Here is a 19297-nt window from a genome sequence, read left to right as displayed (position 1 = left end):
CTTGCCTCAGAAATGAAACAGAAGTGAGGGCAACGAAGACGGCGCATGATTATGTATTCACTATATTTATATCCTGGCTTTGCTCCAGTGATTTTAAGGTAGCACAGATGGCTCCTCTTCTTCCCTGCTTTATCCTCACAACAATCCTGCAAGTCAAGCCAGTTTGCAAGAGAGCATGATAGATCCAATGTTGGCCAGTGAGTTTCTTGACTCACTGGTGACAATCTAGATCCCCTAAGTCCTAGCCCAACAGTCCTACTAGCAAATGGTGTGTGTTTGTGAGCTCCCAGTGGCGTAGTGGGTTAAACTTTGCTGGCCAAAAGATCTGCAGTTCGAATCCAGGGAGCGAAGTGAGCTCCCGCTGTCAGCTCCAGCTTCTGGCAAACTAGCAGTTGGAAAACTTGTAAATGTGAGTAGATCAATAGGTACCGCTCTGGCAGGAAGGTAGCGGCACTCCATGCAGTCATGCCGGCCACATGACCTTGGATACACAATACATGATCTGGATACACGATATGCCCAAATTTGAATATTGGCCGGTTTTGAGAGGAATTGGCATAGACATCTTGGAGTTGTAGGTCCTGGGATTTATAGTTCACCTGCAATCAATGAGCACTCTGAACTCCACCAAAGATGAAATTGGACCACAAAGAGCCCCCATGACCAGCAAAAAATACTGGAGGTCTTTGGGGGAAATTCACCTTGATCTGAGGGAGTTGTAGTTCACCTACATCCAGATAGCACTGTGAACCCAAACACTGATGGATCTGGACCTAACCTGCCACACATACCTGATATGCTAAAATTTAATTAATGGAGGGGTTTGGGGAGCCCCTGGTGGCACAGCGGATTAAACCGCTGAGCTGTTTAACTTGCTGACTGAAAAGTTGGCGGTTCAAATCCGGAGAGTGGAGTGAGCTTCCAGTATTAGCCCCAGCTTCTGCCAACCTAGCAGTTCGAAAACATGTAAATGTGAGTAGATCAATAGGTACCACTCTGGCAGGAAGGTAACGGCACTCCATGCAGTCATGCCAGCCACATGACCTTGGAGGTGTCTATGGACAACGCCGGCTCTTTGGCTTAGAAATGGAGATGAGCACAAACCCCCAGAGTCGGACATGACTAGACTGAATGTCAGGGGAAAACCTTTACCTACTAGCAGTCAAGAAGAAAAACAGGGAAGTCTCCTTTGGTGTTTTCCTGTGACCTCTATATGCTTATGAAAACAGTTAAGACAACAAGGGCATATTTATTTATTTACTACATTTTCATCCTGCTCTTCTCATCCCGAAGGGGACTCAGAGCGGCTTACAAATCAAATGAACATACAATATATTATTAGCATAGCACAATATAAGCATTAAATTACTATATTGTACTATATCATTATATGGTAATATTATTAGGGTTTTTTTTTGTGTCAGGAGCAATCAGAGTTGCTTCTGGAGTGAGAGAATTGGCCGTCTGCAAGGACGTTGCCCAGGGGACGCCTGGAGATATATATATATATATATATATATATATATATATATATATAAAAATAATGTTCTACCATCCTTGTGGGAGGCTTCTGCCATGTCCCCACATGGAGCTGGAGCTGATAGAGGGAGCTCATCCACACTCTCCCTGGGTGGGATTCGAACCTGGCAGCTTTCAGGTCAGCAACCCAACCTTCAAGCCACAAGGCTTTTATCCCCTAGGCCACCGGAGGCCTATGCTTATGAAAACAGTTAAGACAACAAGGGCATATTTATGTATGTATTTATTTATTTATTTACTACATTTATATCCCGTTCTTCTCATCCTGAAGGGGACTCAGAGCGGCTTACAAATCAAATGAACATACAATATATTATTAGCATAGCACAATATAAGCATTAAATTACTATATTGTACTGTATCATTTTATGGTAATATTATTGGTAATATTACATTTAATATACAATATATAATTAATATATGACCAAAATCATTTCAGTCTGTGACACATGAAATGAAATGACTCCTGATTGATCAAATCAGAAATTAGTCAAAGTTTTTAAATAGGAAAACCAATAGGTTACAAGGCTGTGAGACTTTGTATTTACAAATACTTGTTTGCTACCAAACATACGGGGAAAATTCCCTTGGCACAGAATCTCTGCTTAGTCAGTTCAATCCAAAGCCTGAACCGCTCTTTGCCGGAGCTGGAACCATGATGTTTGGAGCCGTAATTCCCCTCCAGTGTGTGCCAGGGAGGCTGTGGCCTTGGCAAAGCTGCCAAACTGCGCACACATGTCTCTTTGAGCGCCTACCCGCTTGTGGGCACCCGGCATCTGCTCAGGTTACGTACACAGGGAGATCTTATCACCAGGGTGCCCTCAGATGGGAGCGGAGCTGAGGACCGGCAAGGGGCAGGTTGCTGGGAGGCTGTGTTTGTCCAGCCATCCATATGTGTGTGTGTGTGTGTGCATAAGCCACACAACTGGAAATGACAAGAGAGAGCTGATAGGGTTAGTGAGTTAAGAAAGGGAGCTACTTAAGACGGAGGGATTAGTTGGGAAAAGGCGATTAGGAGCATTGATGCTTGATGACTTTCTATCCATGCTGAGAGGAGAAAGGGCTCTCCTGGCCCAAAAACAGACTGGAGGCTCTATCTCTTCAGCTTCATGGCAGGGATCGTTTCAATATTTTAAAGCAGCGGTCCCCAAACTAAGGGCCGGGGGCCGGATGCGGCCCTCCAAGGTAATTTACCTGGCCCCCGCCCTCATTTATAATATAATATTTTTATATCAGTTTTAATAATATAATATATTGCATATACATATAATATTGATAATAATATTATCATTTTATACAATACAAAACTAACAATAATATCATATAATAATATTAATTATATGTTATATATTACATATAATATTACAGTATAGTGGTATAGTTCAATATAGTATAATGCTAATATTGTGCTATGCTAATAATATAATATATTGTATGTACATACAGCTGCTCTGAGTTCCCTTTGGGGTGAGAAGGATGGGATATAAATGTAGTAAATAAATGTAGTAAATGAATAAATAAATAATTTTGGACTTAGGCTCGCCCAAAGTCTGAAATGACTTGAAGACACACAACAACAACAACAACAACAATCCTAATTAACCTAACTATCTCATTGGCCAGAAGCAGGCCCACACTTCCTATTGGAATCCTGATAGGTTTATGTTGGTTAAAATTATTTTCATTTTTAAATATTGTATTGTTCTTTCATCGTTATTGTTGTTGTTTTGCACTACAAATAAGATATGTGCAGTGTGCATAGGAATTTGTTCGGATTTCCCCCCCCCCCAAATGATAATTCGGCCCCTCAACAGTCCGAAGGATTGTGGACCGGCCCTCTGCTTTAAAAGTTTGAGGACCCCTGTTTTAAAGCAATACGTTAAAACTTCTGATGAATTCTAAAACCTGGCAATGGCCTACATAGTCAGATTCTTTGCAGAGTTTTCTCCCCTGAGTTGGACCATACACCCAGAATGGAGAAAGCATGCTCTCCCAGAAAAGCTTTGCACTGCATTTCCCAAAATGCCTTTCCAACCTAATGGAAGCTGCAGTCCTAAAAATAAATACACAAATGCAGTCTTAACTCAGTCATACGTTTTCAGCCAAATTGGTGGCATCGCTTCAGGCAATACATTTTCCCCTTTCCATTTCTACATCCATGTCCGGATAATCTGAGGTGGATTTTTTAAGGAAGACATTTCATTTCCCCATCACGTTTCAAACCCCATGCAGTTATTTCTCAAGAGGACCTATATTCCCGTTCAGCTCAGTGCTTTTGTACACCGATGTTTGCGCCGTTCGTTATAAACAATTAAAGAGAACTACCGTATGTCCCAGATCTGCATGTCAAGGGCATGCCTACGCTAGTTTTTGTTTTTCTCTTAAGATGACGATTGGCTCAGAATTGGAAAAAAAATGGCTAGGTTTAAAAACCATCAACATATTTGCAATTTATTTAAAATTGCAAGTTTGTACAATGGAGGTTGATACAGAAATATATTAATCAGGATAGTCATTGTGGCCCTTTGGATGGTTTTGGCCTACAGCTCCCAACTTTATTCATTTATTTATTTATTTATTTATTTACAGCATTTATTTTCCGCCCTTCTCACCCCGAAGGGGACTCAGGGCGGATCACATTACACATATAGGCAAACGTTCAATGCCTTTTAACATAGAACAAAGACAAACAAACATAGGCTCCGAGCGGGCCTCGAACTCATGACCTCCTGGTCAGAGTGATTCATTGCAGTTAATTGCAGCTGGCTTGCTCTCCCGCCTGCGCCACAGCCCAGGCCAACTTTCCAAGCTTTCCACTGTGAAGTGTGATGGGAATTGTAGTTCAAAACTATCTGGAGGACTCACAATGACCTATTCTGGTTGGAAGAGTGAGCCCAATTGAAGTGCTGGCATTGGAGTAAGAATATATAAGAAAAATACCCGTGATATTTTGCTACCAAAAAGCAAGGCATTCCACTTAGAAAATGACTGGATTGGCAGCTGAATCTTCCTTCCACATACATGTGCTTGTACTAGGTTAGTGAAGGATGCCCATGACTGGCACACTTCTGTTCTCCAATGATGGCGGGATGGGAGAGAGCTGCCAGTGCTGCCTCCTATCATTTGCTGCCTATACTTTTCTTAATGGTTGATGCTAGCCCTGTGGAAGGGATTTTCCACATAAACTTATTAAGCTTAGGACCTCATCACATTAGAGCATGGATCCATTTTAAATCCAATTTCTGCCTCCTGCAGAATTCTGGGGCTTGTAGTTTAGAGGAGGGGTTTTTAAACTGTCCAGTCAGACAAGACCTAGATCTCACTAAACTACAAACTCCAGAATTCTGCAGGAGGCAGAAACCTGATTTAAAGTGGATCTGAGCTCTAGTGTGATGAGACTAGAACATGGAAGATTTCTAAATTGCCAACAAGAGTCCCAATTTGGTGGAGAGACTGTGGCTGCGGTTTATTTATTTATTTTATTTACAGTATTTATATTCCGCCCTTCTCACCCCGAAGAGGACTCAGGGCGGATTACAACGAACACATATATGGCAAACATTCAATGCCAACAGACAAACAACATACAGTATAGACAGACACAGAGGCATTTAACATTTTTCCAGCTTCATAATTCCGGCCATAGGGGGAGCTGTTGCTTCACCGTCCACTAGTGGCTGTACTTCCTCATTCCTTTCCTCGCGTTTTGCTGGCAGTTTTATGATGTTGTAAATTAGTTAAATTAGCCTCCTACATAAAGCATACCTAAATTTCCCTACTTGACAGATGCAACTGTCTTTTGGGGCTGCATACATTGAGAATACATTGAGTTACTTTTGTACATACTTATAGTTCCCCTGTCAATTTATGGTGATCCCATGAATTTCATAGTTTTCTCTAAGGCAAGGAATATTTAAAGGTGGCTTTGCCAATTTCTTCCTCTGAAATATAGCTCACAGCACCTGGTATTCATGGGAGATCTTCCATCCAAGTATTAACCAGGGATAAGATAAAGGTAAAGGTTTCCCCTGACGTTAAGTCCAGTCGTGTCCAACTCTGGGAACCGTATGAGAATAATGAAATGTATAGGGAAACAACATATCTTATGAAAATCTATAATAATAACTTTAAATTTCTTTTGTATCCCGCCTCCATCTCCCTGAAGGGACCCAGGGAGGCTCACATGGGGAAAAGCCTGAACTACATACATTAAAATATAAATCAGTAAAATTACAACATTATAATCACATAAAACAACATAATTTTATTTTATTGCTTATTATGCATAGGTAAGTCCAGTTCTGACCGACTCTGGGGGTTTCCCCTGATGTTAAGTCCAGTCGACACCTCCAAGGTCATGTGGCCGGCATGACTGCATGGAGCGCCGTTACCTTCCCGCCAGAGCAGTACCTATTGCTCTACTCACATTTGCATGTTTTCGAACTGCTAGGTTGGCAGGAGCTGGGGCTAACAGCAGGTGCTCATTCCACTCCTGGGATTTGAACCTGGGACCTTTTGGTCCGCAAGTTCAGCAGCTCAGCGCTTTAACACACTGTGCCACTTGGGGCCCCTATTTTTAAGGGTAGGGGGATGTTTTGCTCTTAGGTAATTATCATTCTTTATTATGTTAGGTAAAGGTAAAGGTTTTCCCCTGACATTAAGTCCAGTCGTGACCGACTCTGGGGGTTGGTGCTCATCTCCATTTCTAAGCCAAAGAGCCGGCGTTGTCTGTAGACACTTCCAAGGTCATGTGGCAATTGGCATGACTGCATGGAACGCCGTTACCTTCCTGCCGGAGCGGTACCTATCGATCTACTCACATTTGCATGTTTTCGAACTGCTAGGTTGGCAGAAGCTGGCGCTAACAGCGGGCGCTCACTCCGCTCCCTGGATTTGAACCTGGGACCTTTCGGTCTGCAAGTTCAGCAGCTCAGCGCTTTAACCCACTGAGCCACCGGAGGCTCTAACCAGGGATGGAAGTGCTTAATTTCCAAGGATTTGGTGCCTTTAGGATATATTACGCATACACACACACACTTTAAATCACAAGCAAAATGTATCTTTCTCCCTTTCCACTGAAATCCAAATGATGCTCTCATGTATACATATGCATACACACCCACACCATAGAAGGACAGGCAATTACGTTGACCCCTAGGTTTCATGGTGCTCCACTTTGAGCCTCCTCCCTGTCCTATTATAATTGCTGTCCATCACCTCTCAGGCCACAGATTCCTGCATTTATTCAACAGCCTTTGGATAGCATTGCTGCCCAATCCCATCAAAATAACTGTCATTTGACATCCTTTCCTGTCCCTGGGGAAGAGACTGGCTCATCACAGCCAGTGTCAAGGGACACAACACCACCACCTTCTCGCTGATGAGTGAGACATAGGAGGAGATGAAGGCTTCTTTGAATTCCATGGGGGTGGGATTAGCCCTCCTTTTCCCCAGAAGGGATTAAGGCTGATAATAAACAAGCTGCCTTTCCCATTGCAATGCAAAAATGCAGGCGCTGCGAAGTAAGCTTTGCAAAAAGACACAGGTCATTCAGAGCTAGAACTTTTAAGCACTGAACTTTGGCAGCTGGCACCGAAATTCACTACTTACTGTGTGTGTGTTTTTCTTCACCTTTGAGTCACCTGTCAATGTATGATGACCCCATGAATTCCACAGGGTTTTCTTAGCAAGGAATATGCAGAGAAAGTTGGTCATTCTTCCCTCTCAAATACAACCTGGTATTTCTTGGCAGCCTCACATGTAAGAATTGCCAAGTAGAGCCAAAATAGAAAAGCACCCATTAGCATCCCCTAGAACAGTTTTGTGTGTGTCAGGAGTGACTTGAGAAACTGCAAGTCGCTTCTGGTGTGACAGAATTAGCTGTCTGCAAGGACGTTGCCCAGGAGACCTCCTATTGTTTTTGATGTTTTTACCATCCTTGTGGGAGGCTTCTCTAATGTCCCTGCATGGGAGCTGGAGCTGACAGAGGGAGCTCATTCATGCTCTCCCTGGATTTGAACCAGCAACCTTCAGATCAGCAACCCATCCTTCATGTCAGCAGTCCTGCTGGCACAAGAGTTTATAGAATCATAGAATCATAGAATAGTAGAGTTGGAAGAGAACTCATGGGCCATCCAGTCCAACCCCCTGCCAAGAAGCAGGAAATTGCACTCAAAGCACCCCCGACAGATGGCCATCCAGCCTCTGTTTAAAAGCCTCCATCCCTGTTTAACCCATTGCACCACCGAGTATCCAATGGCTTAAACCAGAACAGTTGAAGGAATGAGATGGTGAGAATTGTGGTCCAATCACATCTTGAAGAACACAACTACTCTGGCCAGAGAACATCAGAGGAAGCAGCCAAGTTCTATATACCGTATATACTCGAGTATAAGCCGACTCGAATATAAGACAAGGCAAGTAATTTTACCACAAAATCTGGGAAAACATTGACTCCAATATAAGCCAAGGGTGGTAAATTTCAGAAATAAAAATAGATACCAATAAAATTACATTAATTGAGGCATCAGTAGGTTAAATGTTTTTGAATATTTACATAAAGCTCAAATTTAAGATAAGACTGTCCAACTTTGATTAAATCATTATTCTCATCTTCTTCAATGTAAATGTGCTCGTGTATCCTTTTAATAATAATAGAGTAAAATAATAAATGCAATAATAATAATAATAATAATAATAATAATAATAATATCAGAGTGAAATAATAATAATAATAATAATAATAATAATAATAATAATAATAATAATAATGGAGTAAAATAAATGTAATATTAACAACAATAATAGAGAAAAATAATAAATGTAATAATAGCAATAATAATAGAGAAAAATAATATTCTTGAGTATAAGCTGACCCAAATGTAAGCCAACCAGGACCCTCACCCGATTATAAGCCAAGGGAGGCTTTTTCAGTCTTAAAAAAAGGACTGAAAAACTAGTCATACTCGAGTATATTTTACTATCTTGTTCAGTAATGTCTGCTCTGGCTGGCAATAGATCTCTAAATTGTGTCTCTTTGCAAAAATTTTTCATACCACCATGAAGGTGAATGAAAACATGCCTGAGCTGGTACCTTTAATTCACGGTGCCAGAATTTGAACTCAGGTCTCAATGTACAAAAGGCCCTTACTTTGTGCCTGCACTAGGTTTCTTCTAAAGACAGAGAGATCTCAGGAAAGGGAATAGTCTAACCTCAGCGCAAGCTATTTTGCTTCCTTGGATGGAAATAAACGTACTGAGAATTTCACTATTGCAGACGTTTGACTCTGTTCTAAGAGACTGGGGGCCCTTCTACACAGCCCTATATCCCAGAATATCAAGGCAGAAAATCTCACAATATCTGTTTTGAACTGGGTTATCTGACTCCACACTCAGATAATGTGGGATTTTCTGCCTTGATATTCTGGAATATAGGGCTGTGTGGAAGGGTCCTGGGACTAAAGAATGGACACAATCGCCCTGGGTATCACTCAAACACCATTTTTAAGGGTAAAGTAAAGGTAAAGGTTTCCCCTGACGTTAAGTCCAGTCGTGACCGACTCTGGGGGTTGGTGCTCATCTCCATTTCTAAGCCGAAGAGCCGACGTTGTCCATAGACACCTCCAAGGTCATGTGGCCATAGGCATGACTGCATGGAGCACTGTTACCTTCCCGCCAGAGCAGTACCTATTGCTCTACTCACATTTGCATGTTTTCGAACTGCTAGGTTGGCAGGAGCTGGGGTTAACAGCAGGTGCTCATTCCACTCCCGGGATTTGAACCTGGGACCTTTTGGTCCACAAATTCGGCAGCTCAGCGCTTTAACACACTGTGCCACCAGGGACCCCTATTTTTAAGGGTAGGGGGATGTTTTGCTCTTAGGTAAAGGTTTTCCCCTGACATTAAGTCCAGTCGTGACCGACTCTGGGGTTGGTGCTCATCTCCATTTCTAAGCCGTTGTCCGTATTTATTTATTTATTTATTTATTTACAGCATTTATATTCTGCCCTTCTCACCCCGAAGGGGACTCAGGGCGGATCACATTACACATATAGGCAAATATTCAATGCCTTTTAACATAGAACAAAGACAAACAAACATAGGCTCCGAGCGGGCCTCGAACTCATGACCTCCTGGTCAGAGTGATTCATTGCAGTTAATTGCAGCTGGCTTGCTCTCCCACCTGAGCCACAGCCCGTAGACACCTCCAAGGTCATGTGGCCAGCATAACTGCATGGAGCGCCGTTACCTTCCCACTGGAGTGGTACCTATTTATCTACCCACATTTGCATGTTTTCGAACTGCTAGGTTGGCATTCACAGAGGCCCTAGAATTGGCAAGCATTCCGGGTGCAAGGCAGGTTGACATTTCACAAAGTGAGCAGACAATCCTAAAGAAATTATTTGCAAACATTGCCACCAGCCCGATGCTGAGATTTCAGCAGAGTTTGGAAGATATTTTCACCAGCAGAGAGGAAACAGCGAAAGCTGGAAAAAAAATCTAACTGCGAGCAGTGCTTTCAGCTTCTGCTCTGTCCAAACTCTTGCTCGATAACCCCAAGAAGACTCCTGTTCCATCTCCGCAGATGCATTTCTGCCACTGCAACTGACCTTACCTTGCAGGAGTGTCTTACTGGTGATCTTGCCTGATGATGGTCCCAGCATCGAGTTTGCCAAACTGTGTTTGAGGGGAAGGGGTGAGCCTGGAAGAACAACAACAAAAGCGAGCTGGATCAGATCCGATACATCTTCGAAGCAGGAGGGCAGACTGTCCACCTTGAAAGCAACAGCTGGGTATAGAGCCTCGATTTGGTGCAAATGCTTCCACTGCTGGATACGGATAAGACAGGATACTGAGGCTGGATGGATGCAGCAGAAATGGATGTCCAGGTCTAGGTGGGTGATCTGATGTTACACTTCCGTTTTGGTCGTGTCCTGGGGCAATTGCTGGCGTGACCTTCCAAGATATCTCTTAGACCCTTCGTAGTTGGAATCTGGGCAGAGCAGGCAAGGATTCTCAGGCACGCGAGTCTTAGTGGGTGCACGACTATGTTAGCTCTGCATTTCTGCAAGCAAAGCCCACACACAAATTCCACCGGCTGTGTGTGCGCATTGGGGGGGGGGGGGGTGGGGGTGGGAGGGTGGGGAGAATATGTGTGTGTATATGAGAGAACGAAAGAGAGAGAATGAGAGAGAGAGAAGACGGGCTGCTGCCGCGGGAGTGGGGGTATGCCTTGCTTTGTACATTGGTGCTTTTCACACAGCACATCTCTCTTCCTCTCCCGTGGGTGGATGCGATTGAGGCCAGGCCCTGTTGTGTGTTCCCCTAGGAGGAGCAGATCCTGAATTCTCACCCACCAGCTCTCTTGTCTTTTTTTATACCATTTACCAGTAAAGAGTTGAAAGGCCAGTTATAATGAATCCAGGAAACTTTTGCAAAATGGGTGCTCTGTCCCTGGGCTCTGGGACCCTTCATTTAACTTGAAAAAGTTATTTTTATTGCAAATTTAAGACTCTAATTTACAAATATTTTTCTCACTCCTGCTGCTCCTAACATACTAGGTAAGGGAGTGGGAGTGTTACAGCCTGTTTACAAAGCAAAGGTTGTTTCTGGAGGTTCCAGGAAAGATAATCTACATTTTAGGGACCACAAAAAGGGCAACCTAGTAGGTACCCTGTTTTCCCCGAAAATAAGACAGTGTCTTATATTAATTTTTGCTCCCAAAGATGCGCTAGGTCTTATTTTCAGGGGACGTCTTATTTTTCCACAAAGAAGGATTCACATTTATGGTTGAATTTTTAAAAATGAAAATTTATTATCTACTGTACAGTAGTTGTCATCACAAAACAGCATAACCAAACTGTAAGTAAGTAAGTAAGTAAGTAAAAGTTTATTTGTATGCTGCCTTCTCTCCCGAAAGGGACTCAGGGCAGTTTCCAATATAAAATCAGCATAAAAACATTGTACAATAAAACACTAAAAACACTGTAAAACACTATAAGTATTAAAAAACAAAACAAAAAACAAAACAAAAACATAACAATTGGCTAAAACAATCACATAAACAGAAGCAATATAATCACTCAATCCTTTCAAGAATTTCTATATTATATTTTATTGCTATACTGTTTTAAAATTACTGTTTTAAATTTCTGTTTGTATGTGAATTTATGTTGTTGTTGGGCTTATCCCTGTGTAAGGTGCCCTGAGTCCCTACTGGGAGATGGAGGTGGGATACAAGAATAAAGTTATTATATTATTATTATTATTATTATTATTATTATTATTTCTTGATACTACCTTTATTTCCATGTAAATACCTTTATTTCCACTGTCGAACAGCTCTCACAGTGAGGAAGTTCTTCCTGATGTTCAGGTGGAATCTCCTTTCCTGTAGTTTGAAGCCATTGTTCCGTGTCCTAGTCTGCAGGGCAGCAGAAAACAAGCTTGCTCCCTCCTCCCTATGACTTCCTTTCACGTATTTGTACATGGCTATCATGTCTCCTCTCAGCCTTCTCTTCTGCAGGCTAAACATGCCCAGCTCTTTAAGCCGCTCCTCATAGGGCTTGTTCTCTAGACCCTTAATCATTTTAGTCGCCCTCCTCTGGACGCTTTCCAGGGAGATGTTGACAAGCTGGAAAGCGTCCAGAGGAGGGCGACTAAAATGATTAAGGGTCTGGAGAACAAGCCCTATGAGGAGCGGCTTAAAGAGCTGGACATGTTTAGCCTGCAGAAGAGAAGGCTGAGAGGAGACATGATAGCCATGTACAAATACGTGAAGGGAAGTCATAGGGAAGAGGGAGCAAGCTTGTTTTCTGCTGCCCTGCAGACTAGGACACGGAACAATGGCTTCAAACTACAGGAAAGGAGATTCCACCTGAACATCAGGAAGAACTTCCTCACTGTGAGAGCTGTTCGACAGTGGAACTCTCTCCCCGGGGCTGTGGTGGAGGCTCCTTCCTTGGAGGCCTTTAAGCAGAGGCTGGATGGCCATCTGTCGGGGGTGCTTTGAATGCGATTTCCTGCTTCTTAGCAGGGGGTTGGACTAGATGGCCCATGTGGTCTCTTCCAACTCTACTATTCTATGATTCTATGATTCTATGATAAAACGATCTATGGTATGTACATTTACCAATGCTTCCAAACAAAAACTTTACTAGGTCTTACTTTCGAGGGAGGCCTTATATTTAGCAATTCAGCAAAACCTCTACTAGGTCTTATTTTCTGGGGATGTCTTATTTTCAGGGAAACAGGGTACCTTGGAGAGATCAAGGATCACAAAACACCTCCTTGTGGATCATATATGATATCAGCATCAGCTTTCTCCCATCCTTGAACTAGTCTGTAGTTCCAGTAATACAAAGAAACATGAACAGGGATCTTTCATATGCCACAATTTTATTAATCATCATCATCATCATCATCATCATTATTTATATCCTGCCCCTCTCCAAACAGGGCTCGGGCAGCTTACAGGAAGTAAAAACACAATGCAAAATACAATTTACAAATTTCCAACATGATAAAGGTAAAGATTTTCCCCTGGCATTAAATCCAGTCATGACCGACTCTGGGGGTTGGTGCTCATCTCCATTTCTAAGCCGAAGAGCCGGCGTTGTCCATAGACACCTCCAAGGTCATGTGGCCAGCATGACTGCATGGAGCGCCCTTACCTTCCCGCCGGAGTGGTACCTATTGATCTACTCACATTTGCATGTTTTCGAACTGCTAGGTTGGCAGAAGCGCTCACGCCGCTCTTGGGGTTTGAACCTGGGACCTTTCGGTCTCCAGCTCAGTGCTTTAACACACTTCGAACTGCTAGGTTGGCAGGAGTCTAACATACAAAGTTGCCTTTATTTGGCTTTCCTTATGTTCTCCTCCAGCAAAAATGTCAAAGGTGCCGTTTCGAAAGGCAACAGGAGGAAGTGACTTCCATTCCCTTGCTTCTCTGCTCACCACAGGTGACATGGAACTGCATGCAGGTGGGAAAGTGAGTTGGTAGCAGAGATTCAAGTGATCTCTTCCTTCTCTATGCATAGCACAGAAAATAAAGGGGCTGACAGGGGACAGACACCCCATTCTTCACATTCACCATAAAAATATAAAAGGCTGCCACAGGTTGAGGTGAAGCTCACCTTCCCTCCAGCAAGGTAGTACCTTTTGTGATTGTGACCATATTTACAACACTGATAAACACAAACTCTTTGAAGCTTCATCTCCCTTCTTAGTTACTCTGGGTGATTCATCTTGATTCAAGTCACTAGAGAAAACAAGGTGAGACTGAAATGGCATATAGGCTTTTACACACTATATAATTAAGGTGCTATGATACTGTTTTGGCATTCTTGGGCACTTCCCAAAAAGATGCTTCCTAAATTGCCAATAGTTTCACAAGATGCAGCCAGAGACTTAGGACTTCGTCATAAAGTATCCACAGTTGATCCACGGAGCCCTACATTGCCCATCTCACAATGCACACTAACTTCTGGCAGGGCTCCATGGATCAACTGTGGTGCAAGCATCCTTTGATGCTTCGCCCACAACATGGGAGACTTTGCGGAACCAGCGCAGGGTGAAGTCACATGATGACTCTTCCCCACATGTTTTGGGGAAGTGTTGCTGTAGGCGAGGTGGGGCACGGGGCACTGGGATTGGCCCACTGACCCATGGATTTGCCACAGAGGCTGGCCAATCGCCCCATGCACCCTCATCATTTGATGAAGTCTTTAAAGTAGAATGATAGCATGGCAGAATAGCATGTCAGGTTTCTTATATTGTCATAAAGTATTGTTTTATTTTTGCTTTTTTGTATTGTGGTTTATTTTTTTTAGGTTTTTGATATTATTGTTTATGTATCATGTTGAATACAAGAAGGAACACCGGTGGCGAAGTGTGTTAAAGTACTGAGCTGCTGAACTTGCAAACCGAAAGATCGCAGGTTCAAATCCTGGGAGCGGAATGAGTGCCCGCTGTTAGTTCCAGCTTCTGCCAACCTAGCAGTTCGAAAACATGCCAATGTGGGTAGATCAATAGGTACCGCTCCGGTGGGAAGGTAAGGGCGCTCCATGCAGTCATGCCTATGGCCACATGACCTTGGAGGTGTCTACGGACAACGCCGGCTCATTGGCTTAGAAGTGGAGATGAGCACCAACCCCCAGAGTCGGACATGACTGGACTTAACGTCAGGGGAAACCTTTACCTTTATCATGTTGGAAATTTGTAAATTGTATTTTGCATTGTGTTTTTACTTCCTGTAAGCTGCCCGAGTCCTGTTTGGAGAGGGGCAGGATATAAATAAAGATGATGATGATGATGATGATGATGATGATGATGATGATGATGATGATGATGATGATGATGATAATTGTGGCATATGAAAGACCCCTGTTCATGTTCCTTTGTATTACTGGAACTACAGACTAGTTCAAGGATGGGAGAAAGCTGATGCTGATATCATATATGATCCACAAGGAGGTGTTTTGTGATCCTTGATCTCTCCAAGGTACCTACTAGGTTGCCCTTTTTGTGGTCCCCAAAATGTAGATTATCTTTCCTGGAACTTCCAGAAACAACCCTTGCTTTGTAAACAGGCTGTAACACCCCCCACTCCCTTAAATATGCAAATACAGTAGAGTCTCATTTATCCAACCTTTGCTTAGTTTATATTCTGGATTATCCAACACAGTCTGCCTCCTGTCTGGATCCACCAATGTTTCTCTAGGTAGTAAGGACTGAACTTTTTATGGATTTAACTTCCGACAATGTGTTACTGTAAGTTCGTTTTATGCAATTCTACCGTTATTTAGTAGTAAATGTTTTTGTAGTCAATGTTTTCAATAGATTGTGATGTTTTGGTGCTAAATTTGCAAATACAGTAATTACTACATAACGTTACCGTGTATTGAACAGCTTTTTCTGTCGATTTGTTGTAAAACATGATGTTTTGGTGCTTAATTTGTAAAATCATAACCTAATTTGATGTTTAATAAGCTTTTCCTTAATCCCTCCTTATTATCCAACATTTTCACTTATCCAACGTTCTGTTGGCCTGTTTATGTTGGATAAGTGAGACTCTACTGTATATATATCTGCTCCAACTAGTGGAGACTTTGCCTATTTTGAGGTGGAAATGTTTTGTTGTTGTTTTGGATTTTTATCACTCTATATTTATTTTATTTATTTATTTACAGTATTTATATTCCGCCCTTCTCACCCCGAAAGGGACTCACATTATATACATATAGGGCAAACATTCAATGCCCATATACACATAGAATAGAGACAGAGACAGAGGCAATTTAACCTTCTCCTGAGGGGATGTTCGATTCTGTCCACAGCGGGGAGCAGCTGCTTCATCATCCACTGTGACAGCACTTCCTCATTCCAATGTTGTAAATTAGTTAAATTTGACTCCCCACTTTATAAGTGGTACCTTATTTCCTACTTGATAGATGCAATTATCTTTCGGGTTGCTAGGTCAGCAACCAGCAGGGGCTATTTTTTAATTTTTTTTAAATTGATGGGTGCTCACCCCGCCATGGGCTGGCCTCGAACTCATGACCTCATGGTCAGAGTGATTTATTGCAGCAGGCTGCTCACCAACCTGCACCACAGCCCACCTTCAGAGGGCAGAGAAGTGGCATCTGAAAACACTTAGTTGTCCAGTTTGGTCTAGTACTTGTGGACACAAATGCATGCACACAGATAGAAATGCCAGTGTGCCATTCCTATTTCAACCTCCCTGCTCCCATAACTGCCAGAGCTGCAGCTCCTGCTTGCCACGGTCCTTCTATTAGGAGTACACCCAAATCCAATTTGCATTCTTCGGGAAACCAGCTTTCGAGGGCAGGACAAGACAATCTGTTATACAGCCAGTATAACGGAAGGGGGCAAATCTTTCATCTATGTATCCCCACGCATTTTTCCGAGCACCCGGTATGCAGGCAGTGTTCCTTGGGGGATAAACGGTGGTATTACATATATGCATGAGAATATTCTTTTTTTGTCTGCAAAATGTCAGAAAGTATAGTGCTCTATTTTCAGATGCAGAACACAGTCAACAGTTCTTAGAACAGACGAGAACATTAACAAAAATGTTGCAGCATGGAATAATCCCTGCTTAGGCTTTCTCAGCCCAAAATGTGAATACCTGCTGAGAACAACCAGTTCATCCTATTTCAGCCTCCGGTGGCCTAGGGGATAAAAGCCTCGTGACTTGAAGGTTGGGTTGCTGACCTGAAGGCTGCCAGGTTCGAATCCCACCCGGGGAGAGCGCGGATGAGCTCCCTCTATCAGCTCCAGCTCCATGCGGGGACATGAGAGAAGCCTCCCACAAGGATGGTAAAACATCAAAACATCTGGGCGTCCCCTGGGCAACATCCTTGCAGATGGCCTATTCTCTCACTCCAGAAGCAACTCCGGTTGCTCCTGACATGAAAAAAAAAATCCTATTTCAGTTGGAAATAGTCTTATGTTTACCCCATCCCGAGCTCCTTATCATGATAACAGTTCCGAGTTATTTACCTTCTTGCTACTTTACATTCTTCACTGTACACATTTTCTCTGGCCCCATTTATTTTTACAAGCCACTCAAGTTTTTATCTTACTATGTTTTATTGTACATGTGATTAAAATATGTTTTACTGATTTGTTATTACATTTTTGTGTCTTTTGCACTGTCTGTAGCTACCTGGGCTTGGCCTCGTGTAAGCTGCCCTGAGTCCCTTTGGGGAGATAGAGGCGGGGTATAAAAATAAAGTATTATTTTATTGTATGACACAGCAAACAAGATAGACAGGCTGGATTTCATATCACAAAATCACAAGTCAAACACTTCCCAAGTGTCTAGGACTGTGTGATGTATTTTTGGATGATGTGTGCAGATCCCAGTAGGGTGGCCTTTTGCAGTTTGCAAAAGTATTATTATTATTATCCTGGCTGTTTCAGGGATCCCCCGCTAATAGTTACCTCCCCTAAGTAATTCTCTCTTTCTTTACTTCTACAAATATTGAGTTTCCCCTCAAACTTGCCAACACCTCCCTCATGTGTGTGTTTTTGCATGTGGAGTGCCAAAAGGATGCCATTACCAAAGGCTCTCAGAATCAGAAGACTGGAATGAGAGGCTTCACAATGCAGCAAATTATCTCAGCATGTTCTTGAACTAATGACTAGTGGCCATGCTGGATGGGAGTCCTAACCAAAATAGCCCAAGACAACGGACCTTGGAAGTTGCCGTTTGGCAACATATAGAGGACACCTCAATTCCCACTCCTAGTCCATATGATTACAATATGACATGGTGGCTATATGGAGCGTCCTGTCTTGCCTGGGATGCATGAAAGGAGGGAGTTGTTGACCTCCTAGTCTGCTTGCAACAGGGATAGGAACATGGGGTCCTTCACCATGGAGGCAGACTACATCTCCTATTATTAATGGTTAGGGGAAAATGAGAGTTGTGTATTGATAACATTTGTTGGGGAGGAGGTCTTACTCTCCATTTTTTTTCTATTGGTGGAGTATCTTGTTATGCAGAGATGAATTCTCACTTTGATAGGCTCATGTAAGAAGAGAACAAACTAGTGCCAACCAAAGACGTTTTCCCATCTGAGGTATCATGGAAACCCTACAAGTGACCAGCATGGCCATGCTGACTGGAGGATAGTGGAGACACAGTCCAAGAAAATCTCTTTTTTTCTAAACTTAGATTTTGTGTACATACAACCAACTAGCTTGGGAACTGCATCTTTTTTCAATGCTGGCAATGAGAGGGTGTCCCTTGTAGCACCTGAAGTTAACTAGAACTGAAGTCAACTGCTACAACCCACCTGGAAGTTTAAGATCTTCAGGTGAGGCCCTGCTCTCGCTCCCACCAGCCACACAGGTGCGGCTGGTGGGGACGAGAGACAGGGCCTTTCCAGTGGTGGCTCCCCGCCTATGGAACGCCCTCCCAGGTGAAGTCAGGCAGGCTCCCTCCCTCTTATCCTTTCATAGGAAAGTTAAGACCTGGTTGTGGGACCAGGCCTTCGAACAACAATAGCAGCATTAAGTATTATTATGTGTGCCGGAACTCAATCTGATAGGCTCGTATTTCTAGATCTGATTGCACCCATCTGCTTATTTAGTATTGTATTTTATAAATGTTGTTATAATTAATTAGTTAACAATTTTAATTGATTTGCATTGTATTTTATATTTTTATATATGTGTGTTTTATTGTAAGCCGCCCTGAGTCCCCTTTTGGGTGAGAAGGGCGGGATACAAATGTTGTAATAATAATAATAATAATAATAATAATAATAATAATAATAATAATAATAAATAGAAGTCACTACAGTTCCTACAGTTTGTTTGGCAGTATGTCTTATTTTACACAGGATAAAGGTAAAGGTTTCCCCTGACGTTCAGTCCAGTCATGTCTGACTCTGGGGGTTGGTGCTCATCCCCATTTCTAAGCCAAAGAGCCGGCATTGTCCGTAGACACCTCCAAGGTCATGTGGCTGGCATGACTGCACATGGAGCACAGTTACCTTCCCGCCAGAGTGGTACCTATTGATCTACTCACATTGGCATGTTTTCGAACTGCTAGGTTGGCAGAAACTGGAGCTAACAGCGGCTGTTCACGCCACTCATGCCGCTCCCGGGGTTTGAACGTGGGACCTTTCAGTCTGCAAGTTCAGCAGCTCAGTGCTTTAACATACTTCGCCACCGGGGTAGCCCTCTCTCTATATTTTTTAAAAATGGGTCCAATCCAGGTCTAGTT

The 19297-nt window shown here is 42.8% G+C and overlaps 1 protein-coding gene across 5 annotated transcripts in view; it reads right to left on the bottom strand.

The window, feature by feature from the left end:
- Positions 1 to 19297, bottom strand: part of mag (myelin associated glycoprotein) — an 89690-nt gene that overhangs the window by 37149 nt on the left and 33244 nt on the right. For 2 of the 5 annotated variants that reach the window (XM_062962607.1, XM_062962608.1), the window contains exon 1: positions 10154 to 10644. The exons of 1 other annotated variant lie outside the window; for it this stretch is intronic. The gene's annotated coding sequence lies outside the window, so the exon portion shown is untranslated. Of the gene's footprint in view, positions 1 to 10153; positions 10646 to 19297 lie in introns of those variants that run through there. 2 more of the 5 variants (XM_062962603.1, XM_062962609.1) reach the window with 2 other exon arrangements.

Source organism: Anolis carolinensis, unplaced genomic scaffold, assembly GCF_035594765.1.
Source record: "Anolis carolinensis isolate JA03-04 unplaced genomic scaffold, rAnoCar3.1.pri scaffold_10, whole genome shotgun sequence".
Classification (NCBI taxonomy): Eukaryota; Metazoa; Chordata; class Lepidosauria; order Squamata; family Dactyloidae; genus Anolis; species Anolis carolinensis.
This window is presented reverse-complemented; position numbering and strand designations above follow the sequence as displayed.